General features: G+C 50.6%; 1 long non-coding RNA gene across 1 annotated transcript in view; it reads right to left on the bottom strand.

The window, feature by feature from the left end:
• Nucleotides 1-18,470, bottom strand: part of LOC146789739 (uncharacterized) — a 46,133-nt gene extending 27,663 nt beyond the window's left edge. The window contains exons 1-2 of the long non-coding RNA XR_014969859.1: nt 18,415-18,470; nt 18,067-18,215 (exon numbers count right to left, since the gene is read on the bottom strand). This is a non-coding gene — a long non-coding RNA (uncharacterized LOC146789739). The remainder of the gene's footprint in view (nt 1-18,066; nt 18,216-18,414) is intronic.
• Nucleotides 18,471-18,982: the final 512 nt, after the last annotated feature.

Below are 18,982 nucleotides of genomic sequence, written 5' to 3'. Positions count from 1 at the left end.
ACAAGGAGACCAATCGCGGAGCATGAACCCCTTCAGCCGGTTCCCATGAATGCTCCTCCGGGCCATAGCCTTTCCACGCAACCAGGTACCACAGCTTCCCCCTGCGCCATTTGGACGCCCGTATGCCCGACACTTCATACTCCACCTCCGACTCCACGCATACCGGCCTAGGTGTCCCAGACGGCTTGGAGGGTGCTGGTTTGAGCAATGATACATGAAAGACAGGGTGTATCCGCAATGACTGGGGCAAGCACACCTTCACGTTCACGGGACCCATACACTTGGTAATTCGATAGGGGCCCATGTACTTGGGATGGAACACACTGTTCTTTCGAAACCTCATGTTTCTTGTGGATATCCAGACGTAGTCTCCAGTGCGGTACAGTGGCCCGGGCCTTCTCTTCCTATCTGCCGCAGCCTTGTATCTTCTCTTGGCCTCTATTAGGACAGCCCTTGAGCGCATCAACGTGTCTTTTATGTGTGCCACCCTGTCCGCTGTGGCGGGAATCCTGTCCTCTCTGAACGGATGTAGAAATGGCAAGAACCTGGGATGTTGGCCATAGTTGCTATAGAACGGAGATGACTGTGTGGAGCTGTGAGTGGCGTTGTTATAGGCTATCTCTGCAACCCATAGCAAGTCGACCCATTCTTCCCTGCCCTGGTCCACAAAACATCGCAGATACTGTTTGAGCGTTTGGTTCAGGCGCTCGGTTTGGCCGTCCGTTTGAGGGTGGTAGCTGGTGGACAGGGCGGTCTTAACATGCAGCGCAGTGCACCAAGTCTTCCAGAATTGCGCAGTAAACTGCGACCCCCGGTCCGACACGATCACCCCAGGTAATCCATGCAGTCGTACCACATTCTTTAGGAGTAGTGACGCCAATTCTCTGGCCGTAGGGACTCTCTTGCAGGGGATGAAGTGCCCCATTTTCGTCAAGTAATCCACCACCACCAGTATTGCCGTCATCCCCTGGTCTACCGGTAGGCCCACCACGAAGTCCAGTGATATGCTATCCCATGGTCTATCCGGGGTCGGAAGTGGATGTAAGAGCCCTTGGGTTCGGCCATGGTCGGCCTTCATGGTAGCACACGTAGGACACTCCTGTCCCCACCTCCTGACATCCACTCTCATGGTTGGCCACCAGAAATGCCGTCCCATGCTAGCCACCGTTTTTTCAAAGCCCAAATGACCTGCGCATGGAGAGTCATGGCACCAGATGAATGCTTGTTTCCTTAGCCTAGGCGTGGGTATCAATAGGCACCTGCCCTTCAGGGGTATCCCGTCCTTCAGCTGCCATTCTCTGTGACTGAGGAGCCACCTCCGCCATGCGAATGACCTGATCCCTCTCTTTATTCCCCTCAGGAAAGTATCCGGTTGGATAACCCCCAATACCATCCTCGGGGAAATGATGGAACGCTCGGTTGCAGGCAATGGTTCCTTAACTGCAGATTGACGGGACAGGGCGTCCGCCTTCCGGTTTTCCGTCCCCGGCCGATATGTGATGCGGAAGTTGAACCCCGCAAAGAAGATCATCCACCGCAGCTGCCTGGGAGAAAGGTGTCTAGTGGCCGTCATGAACTGTAGGTTCCGATGGTCCGTGTACACCGATACCACATGTCTTGCCCCCATCAACCAATGCCTCCATTCGGTGAAGGCGTCCTTGATTGCGAGAAGCTCCTTCTCCGCAATATGGTAGTTGCGTTCGGCGTCGTTGAGTTTGCGGGACATGTACGCAACGGGATGAAGCACCCCTGTGTCGTGGTTGCGTTGGGACAAGATAGCCCCCAGCGCCACATCCGACGCGTCCGCTTCCACCACGTAGGGGAGATCCGGATCGGGGTGAGCCAACACCGGCGCCTTACCAAAGGCGCTTTTCAGGGCCTCAAAGGCTTTGTTCGCTTCAGGGGACCAGACAAACTCCTTGGACTTCCTCAGTAGCTGTGTGATTGGGGCCACCACTCCTGAAAATCCATCTATAAATCGCCTGTAAAAGTTGGCGAAGCCAATGAAACTTTGGACGTCCTTCACGCTTTGGGGCACCGGCCATTCTTTCACCGCCTTGATCTTTCGTTCTGCCATCTCCTGTCCCTCTGGACTCAGCATCACTCCGAGGAATTCCACGGATGTGACGTGGAAGTCACACTTGCTGAGTTTACAAAACAGCATGTTTTCCCTCAGCTTTTGGAGCACAGCTTTGACGTGGTGTACGTGCTCCTCCACACTGGACGAATAGATGAGGATGTCGTCGATATATACGACCACGTAGATATCCAACTCCTCTCTGAATACCTCATTCAAAAAGTACTGAAAGGCTGCCGGGGCGTTGCACAGACCGAACGGCATGACGAGGTACTCAAAAAGGCCGAACCTGGTCTTAAAGGCGGTCTTCCACTCGTCTCCGTCCCTCATGCGCACCAGATGGTATGCCCCTTTCAAATCCAACTTGGTGTAGATACGAGCTTTCTTGACCTGTTCCAGAAGTACACTGATGAGAGGCAAGGGGTACCGATTTTTTATGGTTATCGCATTCAATGCCCTAAAGTCCACACAGGCTCTCAGCTCCCCATTAGCCTTCGGGATGAAGAAGAGTGGCGAGGCGGCCGGAGACTTGGACGGGCGGATGAATCCTAGCTTGAGGAGTTTATCCAGGTACCCCCGGAGATGCACGTTTTCAGGCTCCGTCAGGGCATACAGCCTGCCGCTGGGAACGCTGGCCCCTGGCACCAGGTCGATCTGGCAGTCAAACTGTCTATGTGGTGGTAGCACTTCCGCCTTCACCTCATCAAATACATCCTCAAAACTGTGATAAGCCTGGGGGAGAGCCACATCTTTTTCTGCCGCTGTAGCCACCGTCTGACTCCCGCTCTCATCTGCGTCAAGGGATTCCGTTCTTATTCCACAATGCAGGATGCAATACGGTGACGTCATTTCGATGCGATGTGTTGGCCAATCCACAAAGGGGTTGTGTTTCTGTAGCCACGGCAATCCCAATATGACGCCATATTGGGGCGCTCGGATGATGTTAAAATCGATTTGTTCCAAATGGTTCCTCCCATATCTCATCAGAAGGACCCCCGTGTGCTGTCCGATGGGCCCCGTCACCAATCGCCTTCCGTCTACCGCATAGACGTCTTCGGGTACTGCTTTGGGAAGAAGCACTAGCCCTAGCCTGCATGCCTCGTTGTGGTCCATAAACATGCCAGTGGCCCCTGAATCCACCATGGCCACAACGGGTATCCACTGGTCATGCACTCCCACGTGCACCGTGATAAACAGGTGTCGTTGTCCCTTAGTGACCGAGTTGGAAAGTGAAGGGATGGATGAGTGACTCCGAGATGCCCCTTCTCTGGTCTTGGAGTCCTCTAGTTTTCCGCCGGTATGTCCACCACGGCTGTTACCGACCGGTTGGCCCGATAACGTGACGTCTTCGGTTTGGCAGGGCATTCACGTACGTAGTGGCCTTTTTTGCCACAATATAGGCACAATCCTTGTTTACGGCGTGACTCTTTCTCCGTGGCTGTGAGGCTCGCTCGTATTGCGCTGATGTCCATGGGTTCTCCCTTGGATGCGGTGGAAGTTTCAGGACTTCCCACCGTCACATAGGATGGAAGGGATTTTCCTTTTCTCCCATGATCCCCCTTTCTTTCACTTAGCCTATGTTCCAGCCGTAATACCAGGTTGATAAGGCCCTCACATGTCTTGGGTTGTGGGTCAATATGAGCCACGGCGTCCTTGAGCTCATCGCACAGCCCTTGATGGAAGAGCGCCGTCTGTTTAGCAACAGGCCACTTGGTTTCCGCAACCAGCCTTCGGAACGCGTTGAGATACTGCACCAGGTCGTTGGATCCCTGTCTCAACTCAAGCATTTCACGGTCCGCCGTGTACGAGTCAGCCCTTCTGTCGAATACCTTCAGGAATTCCTCGCGAAAAGCACCCCAATCACATAAGAGGGGGTCGTCCCTGCTCACCAGAGGTACGGCCCATTGTGCCGCGTTTCCAGCCAAATAGGATATAAGGAAAGCCACACGAGCCTGACTCGTGGGGAACGCCTTTGGTTTGCACGATAAATGTAGCGCCACTTGTGTGAGGAATACCTGCCACTGTACCTCTCTGGTGTTGCCAAGGGGATGGCTACCGGCATTTCCACTACTACCGCAGGGGTCTGGTTCGTGAGGGAGGTGCTGGGCGTGAGCGGGTCCAATTGGATAGCATCCAGTCTGGCTTTTACATCGGCTGTTTCTTGCCTAGAGGCAGCCACTTCAACTTGCATGGCCGCTAAAGCAGCCAGCACATCATCAAGTGTTGCCATGTCTGTTATCGACCGGGAGACAGTTAGTGTTATTAAGGTCGGATATTTTGTAACGCCCTGAACGTCTCAGGATCGTTTAACAGACACGACAATGAGGACGCAACCACTTGTGAAGGGTTAGTTCTTTTAATGAAGGCAAATAAAATACAAAGAACAAACAAAAGTTATAGTCACTGGAATCCTCCAGGCTAAGTACGTTACCAGCCCACAGCACGGATGGTCCTAACCGTCCTCTGCATATACGCCGATCCCGGCGTATGCCAACAGAGGGCAGAAATGAAATGGCCGACAATGCCAATCGGTAGGCTGTGAGGGGCACGAAGAGTGTTGGGGAGAATCGAGGAGTCAGGGAAACACCCAGCCGGGGTCTCTGAGGAAGAGGTTGAGCGGCTGCTCCCTTCAGGTAGACTGCACCGGGACGCGGAGTCACCTCCTGGTGATGCGTCACCGATTCCCCAATCACAAGCAAGAAGACTGAACCGAGAGCAGCCGCTCGATCGATCCTGTGGACTTCCGAGTCTGTAACGCGGCAAACACCTCCTGGTGTGCGTTACAGCTGGCAGTCCCTGTGTCTCTGGTCGGGCTGGGAGTTACGACTCCAACCAGCAAAAGCGCCACTGAGCTTGGACTCAGCCGAGTCAAAAAGCGAAGCTCAATGGTTGACCGGTAGAGCTTCCGGGTCCTTCACAGGTGACGATGGGGCAAGACACGGCCCAGGGAGTAACGACTCGACCTACCTCCGTTCTTGCCTTACTGGAGCACCACTCCGGAACACTGCTCTTCACGAAGCAGGTACGTCGGTGTGAACACAATATCCGACAGCCTTGTACCTCCCGGTTCCTCCCTTTATAGGGCGTGTTTTCCTTGAGTTATGTAACAGCTCTCCTGTTTACATAAGGGCGTGTTTCTCTTGAGTTATGTAACAGCTCTCCTGTTTACATAAGGGCGTGTTTCCCTTGAGTTATGTAACAGCTCTCCTGTTTACATAAGGGCGTGTTTCCCTTGAGTTATGTAACAGCTCTCCTGTTTACATAAGGGCGTGTTTCCCTTGAGTTATGTAACAGCTCTCCTGTTTACATAAGGGCGTGTTTCCCTTGTATGACAGGAATTCTTGACATCACCACAGGGGAGTGATCAGAGTAAGTGCGCGCTAAGTGGACTACATCTGAGACCCAGTGCGCCATCCCCACCGACACCAGAAGGTAATCCAGTCGGGCCCAAGACGCATGTACTGCAGAGTAATGTATGCCTTCTCTCTGTGTCGGGTGTGTGCACCGCCACGCGTCCAGTAGAGCGCTATCATCCAGCACATCCTTAAATGCCCGCTGCGTGTATGTGTAATGTGCAGGTACGGCACAAGAGCGATCCATCTGGGGCTGCACCACCGTGTTGAAATCCCCTCCCCAAATGACATGTGTAGTGCCAAGCGCCTGGAGTTTGTCCCATAATGAGAGCAAGGGTCATGGATCATCCAAGTTAACTCACATGAGGTGACTTTTGCCACCTTCTATGGCCCTGAGTCTTCCCCACACCAGACAGAACCTCCCCTCACTGTCCACTTCCGACCCGCCGGGCACAAACCCCACCCCCCGTTTAATAAGTATGGCCACCCCTCTGGAGTATCCCGAATAGGATGCGAAATAAGGATATGAGGCCCATTTCCCTGCGAAGGGGGGGGCAGCGCCTGCATGTAAATGCGTTTCCTGTAACATTGCAATGGCCACCTGGTGCCTATCGAGATAATTAAGGACCTGCCACTTTTTCCGAGGGTTATTCAGACCCCGCACATTCCAAGATAGTGTTTCAGTCCACATGTCATAGCTGTATAGATGGTGGAGGGCACACGGGACATTAGCAGCCTGAAAGTTCTGTCTGCTCCCTACTGACCAACTGGGTGTCTGCTCCCTACTGACCAACTGGGTGAGTAACAAGACTGCGCACCAAGAAACTCTCCCACCCCCCCACTCCGGCACCCCCAACACGCCGGGTACTAGCACCCTCCCCCCCGGAAAGGACTTCAATCTATCTAACCCTACTCCTCCCAGTAACAGGGTTGGGGGAACACCCATATGGGAAAAACACTAGGGGCGCACCTTACCCACTCTTCTCCATTATTGCACCCACCCACTGCTCCGCTATACTCGAGGGCAGCTACTGCGGAAGGGAGGAGAGAGTCCAGACGAGAACAGTGTGAATGCTATAGAAATGTAAAATACATCACCAAAGTCCAACCGCTCCGTGCGTGCCGGCCATCAAGTGTCTATGTTTGTGTGTCCACAGGTATGCAGTTCAGTCCGGATTGGACATAGCAGATCGGGAGAGGGAGGACGTTCGCGGTCTGGATTGCGATGTTGTGGTAGCAAGGTTTTTCCTGAGGAAGTCTTCCACATGTTGAGGGTTCTAAAAAAAGTCTTCCCGACCCTGGTGCGTGATTTTCAATTTTGCTGGGTACAACATGGCGTATGGAATCGATTGCGCCTGCAGCTTCTTCTTTACGGACATAAATTTGCCCCTCGCCTCCTGCACCGATTGTGTAAAATCCGGAAAGAAGGATAACATGGTGTTTTCATAGTCCACCTGCTTCTTCTCCCGAGCTAGACGCAGCACCGCGTCCCTATCCCAGTAATTAAGGAAGCGCGCGATCACTGGGTGCGGCGCGGCTCCTGGAGGTGGAACGTGCGCATAGATCCTTGACGGCCCGCCTACCATTAGGTGAGCTGAGAAGGATTCACGGCCAAATAACTCCACCACCAGCTTTTCGACAAAGTCCTCCATACGCCCTGTATTGGCCGACTCCCCAAACTCAAAATGCGCACATTGTTCCGCCGAGAGCGCGCTTCCAGCTCCTCGTTTTTGTCTGCAATTACCTTAAGGCACAGCTCTCGCAGATGGAGCGGCTGCTCATGTGCTGTAGCACCGTCCTCCAGATCAGACACCCTAGTTTCTGCCTCCGTGATCCGTTGCTCGTGATGATCCAGCTTGTAAACCACAGACACTATGAATGCCTGCATGGACTCTATCTTCTCTGCTATTGTGGTAAGACTCTGTTTCATACCCAGCAGCAGTGACTTCCAATCCTCCTCCTGGGTGTCCATAGCGGCCGTATCTGCTTGGTCGTCTGAGATGGACTTGGTAGGTTTACGCGCCTCAAAGGGCAATTTCGCCTGTTTGGCGTCAGTGCGGCCCATTCTGGAGTCGCCAGGCGCCCACCCAGGGATAGGGTCAGCCGGATTCCGTACGCAGCAATCCCCGGGCCTCACTATGAACACTCTCCAGGCTCCAGAGTCGCACAGCCGATGTCCCAGGACTTCACAACAATAGCTCTCAGCAGGTTGACACTCCCACGTAGCGTTGCCGCAGATCCACAGCTCCCCTCAGACTGCGCACGCTGTAAACTGTGTATTCCTGCTCACCCCAGGCAACCGGTGGGTACCATGGCATGAAGGTCCCTGGGAGAAGTCCCTCACACCAGCCAATGCTCCTTGTGGCACCACAAAATGGCCGCCGCTCAACGCGCTTGGCAGGGGGTACAGTTAACGTTCAGCCAAGTCACCCTCAGTGAGCCGCAAGGAGAGGGGTCACTGCGCAGCCCTCAATCCCCCGATCAGCTTCCAAATGCGCAGCAGATGGTAACTAGGTAAGTCACGACCGGAGTGGGCGCTCTCACAGCTTAACAAAATGGCGGCAACTGCAAGCAGCACTGTACCTCCAATGGCACCCGTATCAGGGGCGCCACGCCAGTATAGGGAGTTCCTGTTCCAGACGGCAGGGCCAATCATCAGCAGGGGGGCCCACCGCTCATCCCAGCTGCCGATGCACCCGTGCCGCGCTTCTGAGCAGCTGCCGGCAGATGGACCCCCCCTCAGCCACTCACGAGTCGAGACCTCCGGGAGCTCCAGCAAGAGAAGATCGCCGCCTCTGCAGTGCTCCGCCAGGTCACACATCCTCGCCCGTACCGCGAGCGCTCCAACCGGGTTTCCTCCGCCTCCCAGAGAGGCCACGCAGCACCGGGCGCGCGTAGCCACAACAGCCGCTTTCCTCCCAGGGGCAAAGGGACGTCTGGCCGCGTGAACACTTTCCCGGCACCAGGAGCGGCCCGGACAGCAGGAGATCCTCAGAAGGCGGCCCGTCTCAGTCCACGGGGGTTCCGACACTGCACAGTTCGGGCTGCAGAACAGAATAGCCTTTAGGGATGTACTTGAAGGATATTTTCTTGTCCGGTCGGGTAGGAGCCTTACTGGTGTGCGGCCATCTTGGTCGCGCACCACCTAGAGTGTGGTTCTGGGGGGCGCTCTCTTCAACTACCCCCTAGGTCAATCCTCCCCGCTCGAATGGGCTAGGAGAGGTGAGTGTAAGGAGACTGTTACCATGTGGCCTCTCCAGCCCCTTCTCCTCTCTTTTCCCTTAACCTCCTGCATTCCATGAATCTCCTCTTTCCCCTCCCCATATTCAGTCCTCCCTTCACTTTCCACACCCGTCTCCTCCTAAATTTGCAGTTGTTGAACAGAGGAGAAGAATTGAGTTCAAAGATAACTGTCTTTTCACCGCAGATGCACCGGCAACTTCTTTCAACCATCATCTAACTCCACCTTTCACTCCTATAGCCCATTACTCCTTCCCCACCCCCACCTCTCCCTGCCCTCCCTCGCCTATTGCACTCCCTCCGGAACCCATCGATCCTACCAACATTCTGTGCTCAGCCCTACTCTCTTTAGAAAACAAATTAGGATCTCTCATCTCCGCTAGCTCTCACCTTGAAGCCACCATCTCACTCCTAAGTACAAAAATGTCCACCTTTCCCAGCAACTCAATTCCACTGGCAAGCATCCACTTCTCCAATATACCGAGGTATACCTTGCTCCCGAACCCCAAAAAAGCCACACATGGGGGCGTGGCCAAGCACGGGCTGAAGATGGCTGTGCTGTGAGGGAGCTCCGCCGTCCTTCCTAGCCCACGTCTATCCTGGACACAGATCCGCCGTGCCCTCCGACAGTATCTGCAATCGGAACACTAGCGGAGTCCATCCCACTGGTTCCGAAGATCATGGCGAGCCCAGAGGCGAAGATATCAGCCCTGGAGGCCTCGGCCTGCGGAAGGGCCAGAAGCCATGACCCACAGTGCTGCTCCTAGCCGGCTGCGAAGCTCCATCTGCCCCTCGGTGGCCCGGCGGTGGCGCAGCGATACAAGGAACCGACACAGACGTCCTGGAGTGGTGGGCGACTAACCAAAGACCTCGTTAATAGCGGCGGTGAAGACTGAGGAGCCGCGTCGGGGCTCTAGACTGGAGGTGAGGCAGGTGGATCGGAGCGAGACAGGGAGCGACAGCGAGAGCGGAAGATGGCGTTGGGGCGTCCCCTACCTTGAGTATTCCTTGTTGCCTCCGCCTCTCGTGGATGTTTGGACCGGCCTCCGGGGGTGTTGTGGCCTGCATCTGTGGCGGGGGTGCGCACCCCATGCTGAATTCCCCCCTGCCAAGATGCCCTTGAAGAGATCCTTCCCCCCTGCGGCGGCGCCACGAAAGCCCAGTGCGCCACCGGTATATATCCCTACCTGCCGAAGTGCCGTGAGGACTTTGTAATATGTAAACAGCCTGTGGGTGATTTGGGCTGTTGGAGGTGCCCGCGCCTCCCCTGCTCTGCCCCATGTGGGCCCGGCCTCTGGTGAGTGAGGGACAATAATACTGGTGCGGCCCGGTGCAGTCCCCTGGTCCTGGTGGGGTCCGCAGGTCCACCAGCGATAAAACGCTTGTCTGGAAGCCCCCTCACTCAAGGTGGAGATTGGCAAGCTGTGTGATGCTTGGATTGGGACCGCCTCCCCCTCCTCCTGAAGGCATAAGAAGGTGCGTGGTCACCGGAGTCTGGACCTGTTGTGCAGCCGTTGGGAAGGCAAATGTACCCGGCGATGTGACGGTTTCTCCTGCACTGGGGGTCACAAGAACATGCAACTAAGGAGCAGTGACCTGAGGTGCCTGGGGGATCTCTGGGGCCGGAGGCTGCGACGGGAGCAGAGTCCGGCAGGGACGCACTGGAGGCGCAGTGAGTCGTATAGCTGAGGGTTAGGTGGGCGGTCTGGCCATCGGGCCGTCGAGGGCGGCGGCGCATCCCCAATAGTGACACTGATCCTCCGCCTCTCCTGTATCTACAGGCTGTGGTCATCCGCTTTGGGTACTACTGCAACAAATCAGGTGACGCTTCGCTGTTTCTTGAGCTCTACCGGCGGGGGTGGGCTGGAGCAGGTCATGATGGAGCACATCAAGACTATGGGGCTCCGTGGATCCAAAAATATGCAGTCCAACAAACTAGGGACGGTAAGCGGTCCAAAGAAGTGCAGCAGGCCCGGGTGCCCAGGGACTCCGGATCTGGTGGACAGGACAAGGAGGAGCAAGAAATTTCGCTTGACTCCAGTGATGGCAGCCATCACATCCTTAAGACTTCTCTGGACACAGTGGCTATAGATGTCAACCTCATTAGGGCGGATATGGGCAAACTAAACAAAAAGGTCAAACAGGTGGAACTCACGATAGCCAGCCTTGTGGACGACGTCTCAACTTCAGGGGGCGGTCAAGGAACTCCAGGACTTCCGTACCTTTTCTGACCTCAAGCTGGATGATTACGAAGGCCGCCTGCGTTGAAACAACCTACGTATCCTTGGGGTCCCGGAGAATACGGAGGGGCAGACACCAGACCTCTTTAAGGATGAGTTCCTCGACAAATATTTGCAACCCAAAGGCCTCAGTAAGTTCTTTGTCGTTGAGCGTGCTCACAGGATCCCGGGCGGCCGTCCCAAGCTGGGCGCTCCCCCGCGGCCCAAGTTTGTCGTGGAAATTCAGGACCCGTGCCGAGACGTAATCCTTCAAAACTCCAGAGCTGGGGCCCTTCTGCGATATGAGAACTCCGATATATCCTTCTTCCCGGATTGCAGCGACAAAGGCGATCGTTCATGTCAATCAAGCGTGTCCTCAGAGCTGGGTATGAAGTACTCCATGCTTTTCCCTGCCCGTCTCAGGATTGAGGTGGATGGGCGAGTGTGGTTTTTCGACCAACCCGAGACAGCTGCAGACTGGGTTGAGAGCAGGAATGCGAGAAGTCCGGCTGACACAGGTGGGGGTGGCGCAGACAACAGTCAACCGGCCTGAGAAGATGCCTGTCCGGTGACTGGACTAGTACTTTTCGTCAATGTGTAGCAGGTGAAAGGGGTGGGCGGGGGGCTTCTAACTTTGTTACCGTTTGGTAAAGGGACTTGCATGGCCTCGAGTTGTTTGATTGTTAAGGGTATACAGTAGGTGTGTTGGGCTGGGAAGGGGCAGAATCTGTCTCCCCTCCCCCCCCGGTGTTTTCTTTTCTCTTTTGAACATTTTTCTAGGGCGACAGGCACTCTGGGCTTAAAACTGCCAATGTAAAACTTGCAGAGGGCAGGGCAGTGGGGTGGGGGGTAGTTGGACGGGAGTGTTTACAGGGGTGTGGACATTTTTAAATAATCTACTTGTCCATGGGACAAAATGCAACATAAATCTACATGTCCTGTAAGACGATCAACTTGTCCCACCTATTCCCAAATCAATAATGTGGGATGACAAAGCCATTGATGAATTTTTGTTTTAATAAAACTGAACAGTGAAAACTTTACTTTATGGCTGAGAAAAGTGTTCTTTTCCTGAAGTTTTGAAACACAACAATAGTTTTTCTTCAATAAATCAATCAAATGACACTCGAAGCAGCTGTGCGCTTTAACAAAAGTAGCGTCCCATCGCTCTGGCAGACAGTAAAGGCAGGCCAAAGTAACAAAACCTGGCTATTTGACTCCGTTTAGTTTCTTAAGTTGCCTTTTGAAGGCTGACCGAGTCAATTAACCGTAACAGAAAAGGAAGCCTGTCCATAATTTTGCAGTGCGTACAGTAAAGGGGATGCCGCCACGACGAAACTTCAGAAATGTTAGATCCAACAATAGTCACCTTCTGCGGATTCCAAGTGCCCACCTTTGAGTATACCGAGACAGTCTATTCAGCAGATAACATGGGGCCTTACCATGATAAGCTCTGAAAGGCCACGTTAGAGCTTTGAAGTTGATATGCTATTCCATAGGAAGCAAGTGCTGATGTCTCAAATGTGAGATATAATGGCACCTCTGAACTCTCCTGATTTGTTGTGCAAACATTTCTAGCAGACCTAGTATGATTAGGAGAGGCTCAGCATGCCACCAGATAGAAGGTGGTAGGGGCCATTTTGGTAAAAAACTAAATTCTGACAAATCAGAATTTTGTTTTAAACAATTTGCATCCATCCAAGTTGCGACTGCTCTAAGACATTCTTTAAAATTGTGAAAAGCTAAACTGACGTAAGGTATGGTAGTTTGGATATACGGGTCCAAAACGCAAGCTGAGCCATATTTGCACATCCATCCATGTTGGGTGTATGTGGAAATATCTACTGCAGAAACATCATGCAGCCAAAATATTGACGACCAAAATATAGTGCCTGGATTTAGGAATAGTAAATCTTTACTTACCAATTATCTTCTCAAAATGTTGACCCTTAATATTTTTTATATACTAATCTGGTAGCACAATATTCTGTAGTCAAAATTAAGGTGGAGTACCTCAGAGTTGCAGCAAAAAAGAAATGGATGAGAAATTCTGTGCAGTTGGGGAGGTGTTGTCCGTCACGAGACGTCTGGCCTGCTTCCAGCCTAATTGGTTCGTCCTCTTTCATCTTGCCTCGTTGACATTCTCACTGCACATACACACAACCCAACTGCAGTGACACACACTTCTGGACAGACAAACACACCCACTGCACACTCAAAAAATCCCATTGCACAGAAACGTAGCTACATGTAGCGATCCTCCATTGTTACAGACATGCCCGAGTGCGCCACTACCCCTATAACACTGTTAAGGACCCTTGGGGGAAGAAGAGAGCAGGGCGCAATACGAAGGCACTACAACTCCCATAACACCACGGGGCACTGCCGAGAAATCGAGCGGGAATATGAAACGACCCGCCCCTATATAAGCTCCTCCTTACTCGTAGGTTAGTGCTTGACAATCCTCCCAGGACCAGGAACTTCGCCGATGCTTCATTGCCGCTGTGCTGATTACAACGCTTAGACCACCGTTCCGCGGACGCTTTCCTTCCCGCTCAAGACTAGATTCAGGAACATCGCAACCCGGCGCCTCGCTGTGTGCGGACACTTTCTTTCCCGCAGGAACAGCGGTAGGCGTTGCCACGAATTCCGAGGGCGGACGCTTTCCTTCCCGCCTCGGAATCACGAACCATACCCGCTCTCTGCTTCCGAAGCGGACCGTTTTCCAGGGAGACGGGTAAGGAGCGCTGAGGGCGTGAATTAACGCTCTAAGTGCTCTCACAGACACGCCTTGCGCCAGGACGCTGATGCTACATATTACCCTTGTATCGTAAAGGATTAGAACACTTAGGCAGAGAGGGGGGAGGTCACGAAAGACATTGACACTTGCTATAGACACACTGGTTGTGGTGTTAACAGCCAGGTGGAAGGGCAACACTCACACGTGAGAACTCCTTGACTCCCTGACGCTTCCTACTTTCTTTGACAATTGGCGCAGGCAACCCAAGAAACGAGGGGAACCCCAAACACCCTAGAGATCACCTTCTGACGTAGGGTGAGTAAAGTTGGAGTACTCCCTACCAGGGAAATCGTATTTATGATGTAGTGTCTGCCGAGAAGGTATTAATACTTGTCTTCTACCCCTCTGCAGCCTCCTCACGGCCGTGTGTTCCCGGGACCTTCTCCCTCCACACACCTCATCCCATCCCGAGCGGCTACCCTCTTTCCTGTTCCCCGAGGCGCTGCCCTCCATACAATTGTTCACTCTTTGGTGGGAGGTAGTGTCTAGGCGAATAGGGAGGCTTCTCTACAGGCTGTCGTCCCTTCAGGCTGTCACGTAAGGTTAGTAGCCTGCCTGTTACCTTGTGCTGCTGACATCGCGACACTACATCACAGATGCATAGCTCATACATCATTAAATGAACAGACTCACAACCCCATGCAGGACCACAACCCGAAGCAGAAGACCTACCCCTGCAAAGACATAAAGACACCCACTATAGATAGGCCCAAGCACTTCCTATTGACAAGCAGTGCCTAACATGAAAGGTTTGAATAACATGTGTCTAACTTGGTCCTGACTGCAGGCAGCATCTCTGCTACAAAGATATCCACGGATATTCAAAAAGGTTGGAAGAAGCCACTTCTTTTTCTATTCTAAAGAAGGACATTCTACAAATGGAAAAGAAATACAAATGGATGTTGCAGAAGGGGAAGGATTCTAAGGTAGTTTTGGATTAGGTGGCAATGATGTCCAGCATAGGTCCATGAGGGGAGGCTAGAATCCATGGCGACTTTCCAAAAATTCCACTGACTATTCAAATTAGTTCCAATGAGATTACATTTTATATTTGTTTATTTTATGATAATTCAGAAAATCTAGCATGGGTTTGATCCTCCTTGGTACACGCTGAACACCCCTATTCTCAAGCTAGAGATCCTAAACACCCAATGCTCATTTCAACTTCGGTTCGCAGATAGCACAGCTTTTCAGTTAGGTGTAAGTGAATCTTTTTACAAATGCACATCTACACTTTTATTCACAAGAAAAGGTAGGTCAATGTTTTCTGAGAAGTGGGTGTTTCAGGATCAGAATGCCCTAGGAAGTTTGTGCACATCCACAAAATAATGCATTTGAGAGTATTCGCAAATTTTTCCACAGCCCATTATCATCATGGACATGGCCAAATATTTGCTCATATCAAAGATCGGGCAAAAACTGTGTCCAGGGTGGAAGTGGGAAGAAAACACCACCTAAGTTTTGGTGGGATTGTAGGGAAAGGAACTACAAAGGAAGCAGTAAGACATTTCCTTTCTTTTAAAAAAAAATATTTTTATTGAGTTTTTCTATTGTCCAAAAATAAAAAGAGTCACAATAATTTTGCACAAAGCACAGTCCCTCGCCCGAGAGGCACATAGATCAGAAAACATGAAAACAATCCTTTATCCCCCAAAATCTACATAAGTTCAGGTTTTTTCTTTTTTCCACACTTATTTTGAAACATTCTCCTTCCACCTCCTGATAGGTTCCCATATACGCTTTCCTAGAATTCTACCCTTTTTCCCCTTCTTATCATATATCCCTTTTTCCAGATTATATACTGACAACAATCTAGCCAACCATTGATGGAATGTTGGGGCTACCTTATCCAGCCATGCTGTTGCCACACAGATTCTCAAAACTGACATTTCTTGTTCATGGCTATAAGACGAACTAGCCTGCTCATTTCCCCCACCTACCCCAAGGAGAATCCATGCTGGCGTAAGAGCAACATTAATTCCTAGATTTATATCTAAGAAAGATTCAATAGCCCTAAGCAGCAATTTAAGTTGTGGACATAGCGGCGAGGCTGATATTGTCCATATTTTTGCGCTGTCACACCGGGGGCACGTAATTCCTGTCGTTCCCCCCCCCCATTGAGCAATTATATCAGGTGTATGGTATAAAGAATATATCGTCTTATAATGTTGGGCCTGTAATGCTGCTGAGCAGAGTATGGTCCGCCCCAATTCTAGAGAGTCCTGAAAGCAATCCAGGTCGACCTGGAGTGTATCTGCCCATTTCCTTCCATATTTTTCCAGATCATCACTTCTTAAGACTGAGGGCGTGGCAGAATGTTCTATAAGGAAAATTTATGCTGAGCTCTATGACATCCAATATCCTATTTTTACAGAACCCGGCAGTGCCACCCTGTTTATTCATCAAATAACTCCGAACTTGAAAAAACTTAAAAAAATTATTCCTAGTGATACCATACTTCCCTTGGATTTCGGGAAACTGTAAGACGCCTTGAGCTCCCATGAGGTCCCCCAATTTCCGAATCCCCCGCCGTCCCCAATCACCCATAACAGTATCTGCAAATATTTCTCCTGGAAGAGACACATTCCCTTCAATCCGAGTATAAGCGTTGAATCTACACAGCCCCAGTTTTTTACAAAATGATGCCCACATTTTAAAGCCTGCTATAAGTGTCTTAAATCTGGTTCTTTAATAGTATCCAGGATCTGTATATTTCAGGAAACAATTTCCTGCATCTTCACCAATAAGTATTGCATATATATCAATTGATCCTATCTTAACCTGCGGATCTGAGCTATCTCCTCCCATAAGCCCACTCGTATACTGGAAGGCTGCTGCCCAGTAATATAACTTCCTAGGGATAGGGGAGGATGGGCAGTTCCCGATTTTAAGAGTTATAAATCGAAGGGCTCTCCTGGTTTTCCCTTGTGCCCATATGAATCTGTTGATCAAATGTTCAATTGCCGCAAACCATTTACCTTCAATTATCAATGGAATTGTCCTAAACAGATAGAGGAATTTGGGCAAAATGATCATTTTAACCACATTAGAGCGCCCAACCAGGGAGAGATGAAGGTTATGTATCCTATCGAGATCTTTCTTACTTTTAACCATTATAGGTTCAATATTGTGCTCTACGATCTTATCTAAATCTGCTGATATACTAATACTGAGATACCCAGCCAATTTGACTACCCGCACAACGTTACAAATCACCTGGTTATTCTTAATAATCTGTGTCTTGGGGCCATTTAACGCATATCCCGATATCCGACCGAATACCTTAGCCTCCATTTCTACTTCCACAATTGCCCTAGTTGGGGAAGGAGTCACTATCGCAACGTCGTCCGCATAAACTAAAGTTTTAAACAGTTGGCCCTGAATCTTAATCAGAATAATTTGGTCGTTTAATTCCAATTTACGAATCAGCAGATCGATGTAAACCGCAAATAGCAGGGGCGAGCATGGACACCCTTGGCGGGTATCTCGTTTAATCTGCACTGCCGATGTATGCCCTCTGTTGATTCTAAGCTGGGCTGTGGGATGTCGGTAAAGTGCCTGAATTGCCCTAATAAACCCTACTCCAATACCACACCACGATAGAGCAGCCCAAAGGTAGTCCCAGGAGATCCGGTCGAATGCCTTTTCTGCACCCAAGAACATAAACGCCATAGGTTCTCCTGATACTTCCGTGGCATCAAATAAAGTGATTACCTTGCGAACATGTGTAGTTCCCCTCCGTGGGATAAACCCATGCTGCGTAGGGCTAACCAATTGACCTATTATCTTACACAGCCATTACCTTAGAAAAAATTTTAGCATCCGAATTCATGAGGGTAATAGGTCTATATGAACCCGGTTCCAAGGATGACTTACCCTATTTCGGAATCACCACAATGTCGGCGCCAGACAGATTTTCCTGATTGTGCCTGTAAGATTGTATCAACCAGTGTTACGGTTTGTAGTAACAATCATGTTCAGAACCATGCTCAAACCCATTTAGAAGAACTGTAAATTCAATGTCTGGTTTAGAAACAAGGTTTTGTATAATGATCCTTTTTCAACTGTTTGCCAATGCTTGTTTAATATGATGATCGTGTACTCGTGATGATTTGCCAGGTTGTAATTGACACGTGTTCCCATTAAGCTCATTATCATACTGTTTGCTTTCACCCGAGTTGTTCTTTATGGTGCACGTTTGAAACACGTTTTTAAACTGGCAGTTGCAGGTCACGTTAGCTAGCAAATGAGGAGAATGTGACAGACACGTGCAACTCCGGTCTCCTCTCGGTCTCGACCCCACCCTTGAAGCTCTTCTATTTAAACCCCAGCCCTCCCTTCAGAAAACGCTTGCGCTCGTAGCATCCTAACACTTACCGGAAAGCAGGAATCCAGCTTCTTCCTCCGAGATCCTGTCCAAGCACTCGAGTGACTTCAAGCTTCCGGTCCGGTCGCTTCATTCTTTCCCCGTTGTCTTGGAAACTACACAGCTTCTTCCGGAGCGGCACGAAAGACCTTCCCTGCTCCTGAAAAGGAAACAAAAGACCTGTTAAAGAACCGTGAGTAATCGGCAGGCTTCAAGGAAGAGAAAAGAGTAAGTCTTTGATTCAATTTCACTTTTCAGCTGAATCACATCGTTAGCAGCGCAATTAATAGACACTTAGTCAAGGTTGCAGAACAGTGTTTTATTTATCAAACAAATCAACAAAAAGACTTGGCGCTTACCTGATTATATGGGAAAACTTCTCAATCTTGCAACGCACTCCCAGCATTCAAGGCTCTATAAAAGAAAGACATTAATCTACATTAGACAAGAATTCTTATGAGCATCTGCGGTTAATTTCTTTGTAAGTGGCAAGTCTATTGAGAAACAGAGTGCAATCCACCAAAGTACTAAACAGACTCAGCAACAGACTAGTTAACAGTCATTTCTTTTCTCCTTGCAGCATTGCAATACGTTGAACAAAAACAGTAATTTGGTTGCCATAAAAGAAAAACCTGTATGTAGTTAAGGTATACAGTCTAAGCTTTAACAGAATTTGCATACTAATTGTCACTTTGGTTTATTTTGTGCTAATGTTTGTTTCTGTTGTTTATTTAATTATTAGAGAATCCTGCTGAAGAAAGCAGATAGGAAAATAGAAACCAGCAGAAAGTGGCAGTGTTTTCTCTGTTTATTATTTTGTCCCTCTTCCCCCTTCCCTTAAGAGTTTCATTTGGGCAAGCTGTGCCGGAAACCATCAGTTGAGCCCAAAGGAAGTTCTTGGGGGAAGTCGAGAACAATCTACACATC

The sequence above is a fragment of the Triturus cristatus genome, chromosome 10 (assembly GCF_964204655.1).
Source record: "Triturus cristatus chromosome 10, aTriCri1.1, whole genome shotgun sequence".
In the NCBI taxonomy this organism is placed as follows: Eukaryota; Metazoa; Chordata; class Amphibia; order Caudata; family Salamandridae; genus Triturus; species Triturus cristatus.
The sequence above is the reverse complement of the archived record's forward strand: the minus strand, read 5'-3'. Positions and strand labels throughout refer to the sequence as shown.